This window comes from Crassostrea angulata, chromosome 7 (assembly GCF_025612915.1).
Source record: "Crassostrea angulata isolate pt1a10 chromosome 7, ASM2561291v2, whole genome shotgun sequence".
Classification (NCBI taxonomy): Eukaryota; Metazoa; Mollusca; class Bivalvia; order Ostreida; family Ostreidae; genus Magallana; species Magallana angulata.
Window position 1 is genome coordinate 10,518,023 of NC_069117.1, and position 13,205 is coordinate 10,531,227.

Genomic DNA, 13,205 nt, shown 5'->3' on the forward strand with positions numbered 1-13,205 from the left:
TTGTCCTACTTGCATGTATTTTGACAATTTTAAACAACATCAATTGATGCCCAAAACATATATATCTATAAATTAAGATATTTAAACACTGCTCTAGGCACACGTAAACAATTCATAGTTGAACTGATATAAAATGATGGAAAAAGGTTTGCCTTGCTAAATCTCTTATCAATAATGTACTTTCGAAAGATCTGAAAATTGAAATGAAGTGTTACATGTATGATAAACAAATACCTTCGACTAGTACATAGCCTTTTCCACTCTATGTATACCGTGATATCTTTTTTACTTGATATTTTCCCTTTTGGATCACCGTTTTCTATTTCTACCTTCAAATATTGACATTTTTCAGTGTCTCTGTGATAGCACAGCGAATTGTAATGTACAGTGCAATAAATTCAAATGACGTATTGTTAGAGCGCAAGTGGGGTTTGCATAATTAATTAAAATAAATGAAAATCACATAAATATGTCATTCGTGCAATTGCTGAAAATCATATAAATTTAAGTAATAAGAAACTATTATTTGAATATCATGATGTGATTATTTCGGTCTGATCACAGAGCCCTTTAATAATTCGTATAATCATACAGTATATATCATATTTATCATATACATGTATTATGTACCACATAATAACACTTACAGTAAAATGTTGAGGGTATATATTTTGATCATCAAATGTTTCATATTGAAAAGTAACATTAAGATATTTTGAAAGCACAACGAGGCTAACAATACGATACAATTCAGTACGTAAAAAGTTCAATACACACACATGTTCCAGTATAGCTCTTTATTGTTCTACCTAGCGATTAAAAAAAAAAAACTTCAATGACAGCTGCAGCCAAATTGCAAACAAGTATTTTGCAAAAAATGTACCAATACTTTTGAAACTGAAAAAGACACTGATCGCAAAACCCGCATCGAGTCCCTTGCACGCATATACAAGGGACTTGTGAGTTTGTTTTTCATACTTTATTTCCCAGCATATAAATATACAATAACATTGAAGGTCAAAATATACACACTGATCAATGTATTCATACATGTACAAGAAGAAATAATTACAATAGCGTAATACATTTTTTCATCAATATCCATATTGAATACGGTATGTACATTTGCAATTTGTGATTACAAAGCAGATTTTTTTCCATGATGTACTAATTTGCGTTTTATTTTGGCATGGATTTTGATTCTTCAAAACATTTTATACACATTTTGTTTGTAAAGCTAATATGTAAACGGTGTGACCGTTGGACCGAGCGCAGATTTAACAGAGTGTAGTCTGATTTTTGTATAATAAAATCCATTTAAAACGCACAGAGTAGGATCCGCCAGTATGGTTGCCTACTCAAATCATTCGTCAAAGTTAAACTAAACGTCGCGTGCTCAGTCTACATTATGACGTCATATTTCAGACGTAAAACGTTCAAGTTTTGTCTTCGGAAATAGCCGAGGAGAGTTACGTGATTCCGAATTTTTTTTTATATCTTCTTTCAATGTTTATCAATTTAATTCATATAAATGTCAATGTAATAAAATTGAATACTTTATTCAGAATCTAAAAGATCAGTTCCTTGATGTTAATGTTTTTATTTTCCATCAGATAATTTGATAAGACGTACATAGAACAAGTCGTGTTTCTTGATTGAAGCACAATTGAAACTTATCTGTTGTCTTTTTTTATCCTCTTTTAATTCAAATTTCCTTCTATTGAAACACTGGAACATTTGAATCGAGTTGAGGGGTAATATACATCGATAAGTGCCAGTCATTCAATGATCGAACTAACTTTTTAAAACAAAATGGCTGCCAATATGGCGCCGCCCAGGGCTGGAAGAATTTTTTTTGGCCTTAGTACCCCTGATTCAGCATTCATTTTTCATTGATTTTCTTATATTTACGTGTTACCATTAATCCTCGCTTCGCGAGGCGGGCTTCGCCCGCCTCTCGCTGCGCTCGGTAATATGTAAACGGTGTGACCGTTGGACCGAGCGCAGATTTAACACAGTGCAGTTTGATTTTTGTAGAACAAAATATATTTGAAACGCAAACAGTAGGATCCGCTTGGTTGCCTACTCAAATCGTTAGCCAAAGGTGAACTAAACGTCGTGTGATCAGTCTACATTATGACGTCATGTTTCAGACGTAAAACGTACACGTTTTATCCTCGGAAATAGCCGAGGAGAGTTACGTTATTCCAAACTTTTTTTTATATCTTCTTTCAATGTTTATCAATTTAATTCATATAAATGCCGCGGTAATAAAATTGAATACTTTATTCAGTATCTAGAAGATTAGTTCCTTGATGTTAATGTTTTTATTTTCCATCAGATAATTTGATAAGACGTACATAGAACAAGTCGTGTTTCTTGATTGAAGCACAATTGAAACTTATCTGTTGTCTTTTTTTTATTCTCTTTTAATTCAAATTTCCTTCTATTGAAACACTGGAACATTTGAATCGAGTTGAGGGGTAATATACATCGATAAGTGCCAGTCATTCAATGATCGAACTAACTTTTTAAAACAAAATGGCTGCCAATATGGCGCCGCCCAGGGCTGGAAGAATTTTTTTTGGCCTTAGTACCCCTGATTCAACATTCATTTTTCATTGATTTTCTTATATTTACGTGTTACCATTAATCCTCGCTGCGCTCGGTAATATGTTTTACGGTGCGACCGTTGGGGCGAGCACAGCATGTGATCAAACAATGAATTATAATAAATTAATAAAATTAACAACGTGAAATTTGAATGCCAAAAAATAAAACATACCTATTTTTCAGTAAATTTTCATTATTCATAGTTTATAAGATTTGTTATAATTTATTTATTTATATGTAGAACAATAGTTTAATCTCAGATACAATGTTGTTAAATAATAAAGATTTTAATATATAAATATCCATTGCACTGCATCTCCTCTTTTAAAGTGATTGTGATTATGATTGATTGATTGATTTCCCCCTTTTTTTTGCAGTAGACATTTTTTCTTAAACTTAAATATAAAACTTGACTCATCATAGAGCTCCCCCCATGCTAAATTTTTTTTCATTTTTGTCAATTTATACATAGAAAATCGACTTACAATGGATTTGCCCCTCCACTTAAAAAAAAATAATTAATGTTTAATTTTATTCTTAATTTACGCTTAAAAATATTTGCTTATCATGTTAAAAGAACATGGTGTTGTCCCCCCTCCCCCCCCCCCCCCCCCCCCGCATGTAATAAATGGAAGTGAAAATAAAGAAACCATTGAACTGCTAAAGGGCTGAAAGATTAGAATTTTCATGATTTATTTTTCTTTTTGCTTGCAAAGATTTTTTGGATGAGGCTGCCATCCACCCACCAACCCCCTTTAAAAAAAGGCGCTGCTACGTATAACGTTACGTTTCAGGAAATTACCGTAATTATAGTGAATAAAATATTTGTGAGCATTCATCCAAATTAGTGCAATTTACAACTGTTTCCTGTATCTGAAGAAATGTCCTTATTCGTCAGCTGTTCTTTATCTTAGCCTTTGCAAGATTTTGAGAGGATTTTGGTCATTTCAGCAGATTTACAATAACTTCAATTAGAGTAATTTCCCCTTATCAGTGCTTATTGTGACGTCAAAGCTGACGTTGGTTAAGTGTCGTCTTACTCTTTAAAACTCCCCTGAGAAATAAAAGTATGCGAAGTATACTGTTTTATTTACTTAAAAAGCATGATGTTCTTAAAATTACACATCTTATAAGCTTTTCAAAGGTTTTACTTTGATTCTCGGGAGAACGTGATGTTGGAACGTGAGGTTGGAAACCATTGGTACTATGAATTGTGGGTCAAAATTTTATATCGGATCAATGTGTAAACGTTTGTGACGTCACACGATTATTTTTGATTGAAAGTGTACTGAGGTGAACTTTAGAGGTAACATTGACTGTATGTCGCTTACATCGTTATTGTTTTTACTGTCTAAATTTGTCTTGCTGATTCTCGTGAGAGTGTGAAGTGATAAAAATTGCCATGATTACAGGGAACTACTGGGACGATTAAAACGATGCATTACTGGTCCGATTTACTGACGCCAAAAAATCCGTTGAATGAATGTGCATCTATAGTCTGTCCCAAGATATTTTTCCGCATATTTTCTTAAATTATTCAATATTTAATATGTAAACGGTGTGACCGTTGGACCGAGCGCAGATTTAACACAGTGCAGTTTGATTTTTGTATAATAAAATCTATTTAAAACGCACGAAGTAGGATCCGCCAGCATGGTTGCCTACTCAAATCATTCGTCAAAGTTAAACTAAACGTCGCGTGCTCAGTCTACATTATGACGTCATATTTAATTCATATGAATGCCAATGTAATAAAATTTAATACTTTATTCAGAATCTAAAAGATCCGTTTCTTGACGTTTAATGTTTTTATTTTCCATCTGATAATTTGATAAGACATACATAGAACAAGTCGTGTTTCTTGATTAATGCACTATTGGAACTTTTCTGAAATCCTTTTTAATTTCTTTTAATTCAAATTACCTTCTATTGAAGCTCTGGACTTATTTAATCGAGTTTAGGGGCAATAAACATTGATAAGTACCATTCAATCAATGATCGAACTAACTTTTAAAAAACAAAATGGCTGCCAATATGGCGGCGCCCAGGGCTGGAAGAAATTTTTTTTGGCCTTAGTACCCCTGATTCAACTTTCATTTTTCAATGATTTTCTCATATATACGTGTTACCATTAATCCTCGCTTCGCGAGGCGGGCTTCGCCCGCCTCTCGCTGCGCTCGGTATAAATACCTCTTGGTTCAGACGATGTTCATTCAATAGTAAGGAAAAATCCCAAGATTTCCCCTTTGAAACGCCCCCTCTAGCTTGTCGGGTATCAGTACACGGCTAAAAATAAAAAGTCTACGAGGTTTTTCCATTGCCAAGGAGATGAAGACGCCCGGATGATAACGTTGAAAAATTGCGCGAGGTGTCCCGAGTATTTCCGAAAGGAGAAAAGATGTCAACATTCCCCATTATAAATCTCCGTAGGAAATCTGTTTTCGTTCCTGTGAATTTTTACGAGGGAAAAATGATAATGTGTGAATGAAGTTACCTTGGGAATTTTCCCTTTCATCGATTTTAATTGCACTTCAGTCACAGGTATGTGTATTTTTATTAAAATCGTTCAAATATGCAGCATAAATATCTTGGGACAGACTATAGTCCGAATTTTCTATTCACACACGCCTTGCCGGTAGAGCTCGCTTCGCGCCGGCGCTGCGCGCCGGCGAGCTGCCCTCGCTATAATTATGTAAAACAATGAACCTAAAGATATATTTTTCCCCTGGTCTATACTCCATGCACTTGATGCAAAGTAAAATATGACATTGCATGGAGGGAGGGTTTGAGGTTAGGTTTGGTGTTGACTTTTCTCGCAATTATTAGTCTACTCAACTAGATTGCATTGCCTTGGCAAACTTGAACATTGATCTAGGATAACTTTTTTCTGCTGGGGCATGATTTATATTGAACAACACTTGCCGTAATATAATCAAACAATTTCAAAAGTGTTTTACACGTGTTTGGTTTACAAAAGAAGATAATACCCTATTGCCTGTATACCTTAAATTGTGCTAAGAAATGCCAAAACCTACCCCGACGAATCAGTTTGAATGTCAAAACAACAAATGATTAAACAACCTTTGAATTTAGAACTTGATTTCCAGCGCCCCATATGCGTGAACTCATAAAAAAGTTGCTCACATATGAATCATAGTACTGATCGACCATAGAAAATCAGTACGTACAAGGCGTTATTTCATGTCCAGTTATTTACTAATAAATCAACGAAGACACCGGGGTCCTAGGCACCTTACTTTACTGTCTTTTATCAATATACGTCAGTAAATTATTGTATTGGTGTACTTCACAAAAAATGTAGTGTAAGCCTACGTCACAACTGTTCGGTGACCGTGTGTGTGTGCTACGGGTTTTGCCAGTCCTGGCTCCTGTGGCAGATCATACGGACAGAAAAGAGTATTGAAGTAATTGCAAGACAGTCAAACGAACGTTTTATGTCCAAGTCGTAAGTGTCACGTGTCCGGGGAAAACGTTCCCACAAATTAGGTTGAGTTTTCTCCGAGAGAAAATGTACCTTGAAGAAATCGTAACAAGACTTAAAAGGGGCATGGTCACGATTTTGATGAAAAATTATTTTTCCGATTTTAATATTTACAATGCTTCAGAAAGGCATTTCTAATAGGCAACCGAAATTTGAGTATCATTTGTTGATTTATACGCGAGTTACAGACCTTGAAATTCTTCGCTATGTAAACAAAGCGTTTGTTTAGATTTTGAACGTTGAAGTAAAAATTTTAGTTATAAACCTAAAACGAATGTTTTAAACGTAACAAACTGTTTATCTTATGCCTGAAATAAATAAAAAGATAGACAAATAAGCTGGAAAAAGAGTTCTTAATGGTATATTGAACCTATGTAAACAAAAACAGGGCATAAGCCTTGTTTATACGACAAAGAATTGTAAGCCCTGTATCTTGCTTATAACTCTACGAATGACTCTCAAATTTCATTTGATCATTAGAAATGCATTTCTAAAGCATTGTAAATAATAAAAACATTAAAAAACATTTGACTTAAATCGTGACCATGTCCCTTTAAATAGTTATAAAAATTGTTCTTATGCATTAAAGTAACTTATTCAAAAATGTTGTATCATATTTGCATGTGCATTGTAAACATTAATAATAGATACGTTTTTAAAGCGTGTGTGTAAGGGGGGGGGGGGGGGGCAGGATCATCCTTAAAGCCTTGACAAACAAGAAAGAAAAGATTAATTCGCAAATCATGAAAATCATAATCCGCAAACCCAAAACACAACTTGGGGAATGACTGTTGTACAACAGCAAGAGGGGTTGCTCCTTGGATTAATTCATCTTGAACAGACCCAAGAGAATAAACTTACTTACTTAGGCCTGTCGTTCCGTAAGGAACATAGGCCATCGACAACAGTCATTCAACGTGCACGGTTCTGGGTTGCTCTGGTGGCACTGCTCCAGGTCATATCCAGTGCCTGTAGCTCTGCCTCTGCATCCAGCCTCCAGGAGTTTCTTGGATGTACCCTTTTCCTTTTGCCCTGTTGGTTGTGTTGTTAAAGGTCTGGATCCTCTGCAGGGATGTTTTTGTTGTCCTCCAGGTCTCCGCTCCATATAGTAGGATGGACTTCACGTTGGCGTTAAGGATCCGCAGCTTGGTGGTAATGCGGATGTTCTTAGAGGACCATATGTTTTTAAGCATGGAAAATGCATGCAGTCCTTGCCTTCCCAATTCTTGACTTGATGTCAGAGTCTGTGCCACCCAGTCTGTCCTCCACACTCCCAGGGTAGATGAAGGATTCGACTTCTTTGATGGATTATCACCAACTGTAACTGGTATCTGGGCAGTGGTGTTTATCTTCATCAATTCTGTTTTCTTCAGGTTGATCTTTAGTCCAATTTCTGCTGATGTAGTTGCCAGGCGAGTTGTCTTGTCCTGCATCTGATTGTGGTAGTGTGAGAGGAGAGCCAGGTCATCAGCGAAGTCTAGATCGTCAAGTTGTGTCAGAAGTGTCCACTGTATTCCATTCCCCCTGTCTGATGTGACAGTCTTCAGAATCCAATCGATAACAAGGAGGAAGAGAAATGGCGACAGCAAACATTCTTGACGAACTCCTGTTTTGACTTTGAAACTGTCAGACATCTGACCAGCATGGGTAACTCTGCATTTCATGCCTTGGTATGTGGTACGAATTAGGGAGACAAGTTTCTCGGGTACTCCATAGTGCCTCAGTATCTTCCAGAGAGTCTATCTGTCCACACTGTCAAACGTTTTCTCAAAATCAATGAAGTTGACATAAAGTGGGGACTTCCACTTCAGTGATTGTTCAATTATGATACGTAGGCTAGCTATCTGGTCAGCACATGATCTGTTGCTTCTGAATCCAGCCTGTTGATCACGGAGTTTTTGGTCGACTGCCTTGCTCATTCTCTCAAGAAGTATCCTGTTAAGGACCTTGCCTGGCACTGACAGGAGCATAATTCCCCGGTAGTTACTGCACTCTCTTAGGTCTCCTTTCTTTGGCAGCTTGATAAGCATGCTTTCTTTCCATTCCTTTCGGGGTACTCTTTTCCTCCCAGATCTTCTTGAAGAGGTTATACAGGGTGTTAACATGTTTCAGTATCAGCTTTGATGGCCTCTGCTGGAATCCCATCAGGCCCTACCGCTTTTCCGTTCTTGGGCATGTTGATTGCCCTCCTGATCTCTGTTTTTGTTGGAATGTCACAGTTGATCGGAAGATCAGTGTCGACTGGCTGTATGTCTGGAGGTCTTTCAGGTGCTGGTCTATTTCAAAGCTCCTCAAAGTGTTCTACTCATCTCTTCAGTTGTTCATCAGTTGGTGCGAGAGGGTTCCCATTTTTGTCTTTTACTGGCTTGTTTGTCTGTTGAAACTTGTTTGAGAGCTTCTTGGTGACCATATATAGTATATAGTTTCCCTGTCCTGCTGCCTCTTCAGCTTGTTTGGCTAGTTTGTCAATATGATCAGGTTTATCTTTCCTGATACTTTTCTTTACTTCTTTGTTTGTAGCTGTGTATTCCTCATGAGCTGTTGCTTTTGCTGCCCTTGTCCGGCTGTTGTTCAGTGCCGCTTTCTTTTCCTTCCTCACATCTAACTTCTTCATAGTGTCTGCAGATATCCACTCTTTGTGCTGAGTCTTTCTTCTTCCAAGGACTTCTTCACATGTGCCACGCCATATCTCGCCGATATGAGTTGCGATGGTGGTATCAGTGCTTTCTAGCTGATCTTGTAATGGTTGGAATCTGTTATACAGGCTGAGGTGGAATGCTTCACCCACTTCCTTGGTCTTGAGGAGACTGTCATCTTTTTCATCTTGTTTGTTGTGTTACTGAACTTCTTGAGGCGGAGTCTAACTGCTGTCATCAGTAGATGGTGGTCTGATGGAATATCTGCTCCTCTCATCACTCTGACAGCCTTCCATGCTCTACCGAATTTCTTGTTTATGCAGATGTGGTCGATCTGATTCTCTGTTACGTGGTCTGGTGATCTCCATGTGGCCTTGTAATCCGTTTGTGAGGGAAGATGCTTCCTCGTTTCGCAAACTGGTTAAGAGAGCACAGATCAGCAAATCTCTCACCATTCTCGTTCATGCGGCCCAATCCTTGAGTGCCCATTACTTCATTGTAGCCAGGGTTGTCAGCTCCAATCTTGGCATTGAAATCGCCTATAAGTATTGTCATGTATTTCTTCCCTGCTTTATCAAGGACTGTCTGCAATTGCTAGTAGAAGGCATGCATCTTTCTTTTTGTCATCAGCGTCGTTGGTGGGCCGTAGCATTGGATGATGTTCAGTTTAATCTTGCTATTCTTTGTGCTGAACTTTGCTGTTTTTATCCTGGAATTAACAGGTTCCCAACCAATAAGAGCTCTCTGTGCCTCCAGGGATAGCATCAGTCCTACGCCTTCTGTGTGAGGGGCTCCCTCCTCAGCATGTCCAGAATACAACAGCGTTTCTCCAGTGTTTAGTTTTATCTGTCCCGACTGCAGCCACCTCATCTTGCTCAGTCCTAAGAGACAGATGTTTTGGCGCTTCATCTCATTCGCCACTTATGCTGTTCTCCTTGCTTCATACATTGTTCTGCTGTTCCAAGTACCAATTCTGACGTCTTTCCTGGGTGTCAGAAAGGGAATCAACCCTGCAGCTTCGTTTGGCTTTCGTTGCACAGCATCATTCTTCCTCTTGAAGAAGGCCCAATCTGGCCCAGGGTATATTGATTTTCGTTTATTGTTGATGCTTCTGTAACAGTCCGTTTTTCTAGGTTGGGTTGTTGGCCCTACGCAAACCTCTAAAGACCTCGAGGAAAGGTTGTTTAATTTTTGGACTGCTTTTAATCCCAGGATGTTGAGCACAGTCAGCCCATTTGGCTTTTTATATTGGTGTTTCCCTCACCTAGCCTTTCCCCTATGTGGGTATGGCCACAAGGCATTGGAGGTTTGGAATCAGAGTTTTCCTTCTCTTAGATGAGCGGTCCTCCAACCCTGATGAGCCTCATCTACCCAAAGCATTGGTTTTCAGGCGCCAGATAACTCGCCTTTGTCCCTTCTCCTATCAGTTATTAGCAGTTCCATCGGGCTTGTTACAAGCCACACGAGCAGGCTAGGAGTTGAACTTGGTTGTCAGAGGCTATTAGAGGCGCAAGCCATGAGGAGCACTTTGTAGACAATGGGAGCTTATCCCCAATGCCACCCCTCGGCTGTAACAACCTTTGGAACCAAGAGAATAAAGACTTAACCAATCTCCTTCGAGGAAGGAGGAGGCCTCAGAGCCTCGTCCAAGACCGTGAACTTGGCCCCGAAGTGGAATTTAGGTTGAAATTTATTTTTTTCAATCTAATTTGAAACACAATTATGATCATTTAAGTATACAATTCATAATTACGATTAGAAACATTACACATATAGAAATATAGAGATATATGCACACTTAAAATCATTTGGGATGTTTCGAATCTCTTATTACAATATGTAAATTACAAGTTAATTATAGATTATTGGTGTCAACAGAAAGAAGTGTATGTATTGAGACAGCCTAATTCTTTTATTCAGAGAACAACTTCGACAGAGGCCCAAATGCCACCGCAATTTTAATGTATTACGCGCCATCAATTCCGGGTATATCGAATCAGTATAAGGTAAAACTACGAAAATTATCAAAATTATTATTTGATAATATACATGAAGGTGTTTTCTATGGTGGCATATCTCTGCCCCTTGTGTGCGAGTTATTTTTCTATTAATTATATGGACATGCAAGATAGTTATGTCAACATGCAACATAACTATGTAGACATGCAAGAAAACTGCAATCAAATAAGCGTTATAAAAAATCTCAAATATCGCCAACATGTGACATTCAAGATGCTAGATACGCTACCTATTGATGTCAACATGCAACTTATCTATGTTAACATGCAACTTCTTTATGTCGACATGCAACTTATTTATGTTGACATGCAACTTAGTCATGTTAACATGCAAGATAAATATGTTGACATGCAACATATCTATGTCGACATGCAATTTAGTTATGTTGACATACAACTTATAAGTTTATATCAAACATATTTATCTCGCATGTAAACATAACTAAGTTGCATGTCAACATATTCATCTTGCATGTTGACATAGATAAGCTGCATGTTGACATAAATAAGTTGCATGTTGACATAAATAAGTTGCATGTCAACATATTTATCTTGCATGTTAACATAAATAAGTTGCATGTCGACATACAATGTAGTATCTTGGATGTCACAGGTGGGCGATATTTGAGTTTTTTTGAGATTTTGTATAACTCTTATCTAATTGCAGTTTTCTTGCATGTCAACATAGTTATGTTGCATGTTGACATAACTATCTTGCATGTCAACATATTTGTCTTGCATGTCGACATATTTGATAGAAAAATAACTTGCACACAAGGGGCAGAGATATGCCACCATAGTTTTCCTTTTTTCATTCAAATGCATTAAATCAGTAAAACAATAGTCATATGCATACACACTGATTAACGAGGCCGATTCTAATTAGTACGGAAACGTATAACCACCTCGTATTGTTGCGTTTGAACGCGATATATTCACATAAATATATTGTCATATATGATTGTTTCAAAGTTTAGCAATTTAATTAAGACAACAAATTCTATATAGTGACACTATTTTGACATGTTTTTGACGACTAAATAACTTTAATTTATTAAAGTTGAAATCCGAATTGTCGCACTGAAATAATGCATGTAAACTATGCCGCCAAAATTAAATGTTACAGAACTTATTGCAACATATTTTGTATGGCGAATTCACGTAGGCGATTAATCTAAATCAGAGAGAATTTTTCACTAAATTTTGAACGTTTACTTATAGAATGCTGTGATATATATAGAGAGAGGTGGGTCCCCAGATGCTTTAGGGTTTAAGCGATGTGTGTGTGTGTGTGTGTGTGTGTGTGTGTGTGTGTGTGTGTGTGTGTGTGTGTGTGTGTGTGTGTGGATAATTTTGTGTATGATAATTTTGTGCATGTATAATTTTGAACTTTAAGTAAATTAAAATCTACAGAAAGTTTCATTGTTTTGCATTACAAATTTAATTAAACTAATTGAATTGAATATTAATTGAAGTATTTACTGAAATAATCAAAAACTGTTTAAATCTTGGTTGTATCATATTTGTTTTATTTTTGCATTCGTTTATTTCCACTTTAAATTTTTTTGTTTTTTTTTTAAATTACAAAGCAATGTGCTACGCCTCTGTCTCTCATGCTTATGGAGCTTTGCAGATAGCTACTACAGAATGTGTACTGCTTTACATTATTGTATTTTATGATTGGGTTAAATTGTTGCTCAAACTTTAGACGACAAACTTAAGTTGACATTCCTTGTTAACAGACAAGAAGTCACTGAAATTTGGACACGATAGTCTAACAAATTTACCACTTCAAGATAATTAATTTATAAACTTATAAATATTATAAAAGATAGCGAGAAAATTTCTACGCATTTATATAAATGCGACAAATTTATAAAGCAAAATAATATTATGACTTGATCAAAGTCAACAAAGCTTGAACTGAGCGGTTAAATCATCCAAAATACATCGACTTGTATTTATCTCTTTGTCCATGTCGACATAATTTTGACAATATATACATTTTGAGGTTTAACACAACATCAAGAGGCGGTTATACGTTTCCGTAAATTTGCTCTGCCCTAGATTTTTATCGTATCTGACATCATAGATGCAAGTTGAAACATAATTATGACTTATTTATGTTGACATGCGACTTATCTATGTGAACATGCAAGTTATTTATGTTAACATGCAAGTTATTTATGTTAACATGCAAGAAATTTATGTCAACATGCAAGATAATGATGTTGACATGCAAGTTTATTATGTTTACATGCAAGATATTTATGTCAACATGCGAGATAATCATATTTACATGAAAGTTATTTATAACAACATGCGAGATAACTTACATATTGACATAAATATCTTGCATGTTAACATAAATTACTCGAATGTTGACAAAAATAAGTCGCATGTTGACCTAAATAAGTCGCATGTCAACATAAATAA